This window comes from Ischnura elegans (genome assembly GCF_921293095.1).
Source record: "Ischnura elegans chromosome 13 unlocalized genomic scaffold, ioIscEleg1.1 SUPER_13_unloc_3, whole genome shotgun sequence".
Taxonomy (NCBI): domain Eukaryota; kingdom Metazoa; phylum Arthropoda; class Insecta; order Odonata; family Coenagrionidae; genus Ischnura; species Ischnura elegans.
The window spans coordinates 2,162,060-2,164,832 of NW_025791659.1; the positions used below are offsets into that span (position 1 = coordinate 2,162,060).

The following is a 2,773-nucleotide window of genomic DNA, read 5'->3' on the forward strand; positions in this document are numbered from 1 at the left end:
ATGCATCAGATATCATATGGAGACTACTTCAATATTTACATCTGCTACGGAACCAGAAAAGATGCTGAAGCAGTAATCACTTTTGGAACTATACCAGTCAGAGAGACATCACAATTACTGATGCAGCTAATTCATCCCTAGATGTAATACGGATGGATGGTGCTGCTTTATCTTCAATGTGTGATGCAAATGGAAGAGGAGTGTGAGCGGGAAGGAAGGTAAGTAAAAAATACAACATAAATTCTTTACTCAATTTTAATTTAATTGTTTTTTTAAATACATAAACTTCGTCCCCTCCATAGTTGTACAACATTATTTCCTTCTCCATCAAAGTAAAAATACTTGGAAGAATTAACTTTCTTATTCTTCCGTTTACAATCAGCTTTCCCATCAGTTTCTCCCCAAAGCGAGTGCCTATTTTCTCGACCTTTAGGATTTTGAATTTAACACCATCTTCCATTTCCTCCTTCTTCAGAAATTCATTGGACGATTGGGTGTCCAATAATTTCTGGCGAACCTTTAAAAAAGAATGGAAAAAAATTTAGGGATTCAACTAGACAGCTAAAAAGTTTACTAATATATAAAATACTTACTGAAGAGGTGGAATAGGTAGAAGGAGACGACGATGTTGAACAAGTTAGCAATCTAATGGAAAAAGAAAGAAATAATTTAAAAAAAGAGACACGTAGAATTACAATAAACAAAGTGGTATTACCAGAATTTCCAAATCCTCCTTTATCTCGTGAAGTCATTGAAAGGGTTTCATTGGTCCCCCCCCTCCACGTAACCCCCGTGGCAATCTTTTCAAATATAATCTGACATATCCGATCACCAGGAGAAATGGAAAAATCCATGCCACCATGATTGAATAGAAGTACCATTATTTCACCACGGGAATCAGCGTCTATTATACCCGCCCCGACAGCAATCCCAAACTTAACCGCTAACCCGGAACGAGATGCTAGGTGACCGTACAATCCTTTTGGAATCTCAAAACAGAGTCCAGTCCTGACTAAACCCCGACCCCCCCCCCTAGGGATAATGCTTTCCTCGATAGCGGTTAAATCAAACCCAGCAGGCATTGAGTAAGAAGCGTAAGGTAGTGTGGCGAGTGGATGTAATTTTCTGACGTTGATGGATATTCTGAAGCAAGAAAAAAAAGAAAGGATTCTTGCCTCCAATATAAATAATATCATATAAAATCCAAAATAAACTAAATAAAATGTACCCCATTAAGGTGGAGTCCCTGTCCAAGGAAATATTGATGCCAGCGTCTGCAGCGGAGGTCACAGAAGCGGTGGAGACGTCGTAAAAGGCAGCAGCAGTATCCATTGCGGAGGCGGTGCGGGGACCAGGAGATGCAGGAGCTGGATAAAATGACGATCTGCGTGGATGTTGGTGGTGAAGAAGGAACACGTCAACAGATGAGCAGCTTTTTCACGGTAGAAGGCGGAAGCAGAGACGGTGCGGGAACTAGGAGTCGCAGGAGCTGACGAACTGCGTGGAAAGTTGGTGATGAAGAAGGAACACGTCAACAGATGAGCAGCTTCTTCACGGTATGAGGTGATGGAGAGGGGGTACAGCCATAACATCAGTCTGAAGAGCAGGATGAATCGTAAAAGGTATCGCTTGAATTGTATGAGTGAACAAGTCTTCTCTTTCTAGCTAGATTAAATTCCTTCACGTGACACAGATGTCGCCTTCTTCCATGCGTATTAAACGCGAATGTAAATGAGTAATTTGTTTCTCTTGGTATAGAATCATTAGATGATGAATCAAATAATGACGAGGGCTTGTGTTCTTGAAAACTATATGCACACTCTGAGTGATCCATTAAAATAAACAAAGGTTTTCTAATACAATTCGAGCACCAATTATCTTCCTTTTCAATTAATTGTACCAATGAAGTTAAAGAATATATAACTGTATGATGAGAATAAACGTATACACTCATCGGTCTATGTGGGCGAATTCTACTAGCACAATTCCTACAAAACATAAGCCTTCCAGAATTGCACAAGAAGTAATAACTCATAATTACGACATGAATAGGATTTCCGATACAACTTTCCAGAATGTGAAGAAAATTAATTGTTGTTTGAAGAAGCAGTTGAAATGCATACTGAGATAGACGCGGTTCAAAATCAAGTCCAAAATTGTAAATTTCTAATTCATATTGATATTTTGAGTCCTTTGACAAGTATGTTAGCCAATTTTTCCATAGAATCATCCTATATAATTCAATAAAATACACCGCATCAGTCTGAATAGTTCGAGGTATTTCTAACTTGTAAATATCTGTTTTTTTATCGACACAAGATGTTAACACCGATAGACAAAGTTGGTATTGCGATTGAAATCTAACACTAGAATAATATCCTCGTCTGTAAATAGCTGATGAGGAAGTATTCACCTCCTCAAATTGCTCACGATTCAAAATGGTATACATCTCAAAGTTTAATGGTAAAATTGCAGGTCGATGCATGCGAACTTTCCATATGTACCAAATTATACGAAGGAAATATTTCAAGTTACAAACGTAGATCAATCGAGATCCCTACCAACGTATGCATTGGTGGATTTTAACGGGGAGGATATAAAGGGTAGTTTCTGTGCAGAAGAATTAGTCAAAGTTAACGTGTCTCCTGACACGGAGTACAGAATCGAGAAAATTTTGAGACATCGAGGGAGTGGTCCTAATTTGGAGTACTTTATCAAATGGGACGGATACCCATCGTCTTTCAACTCATGGATATCAGCTTCTTCAGTACGT

General features: G+C 38.7%; 1 long non-coding RNA gene across 1 annotated transcript; it reads right to left on the reverse strand.

The window, feature by feature from the left end:
- Positions 1–253: 253 nt before the first annotated feature.
- LOC124172786 lies at positions 254–634 on the reverse strand. Its single transcript, XR_006868267.1, has 2 exons — positions 594–634; positions 254–517 (listed from the first exon to the last, which is right to left on the reverse strand). It is a non-coding gene; the product is annotated as an uncharacterized LOC124172786 (long non-coding RNA).
- Between the last annotated feature and the right edge of the window lie 2,139 nt (positions 635–2,773).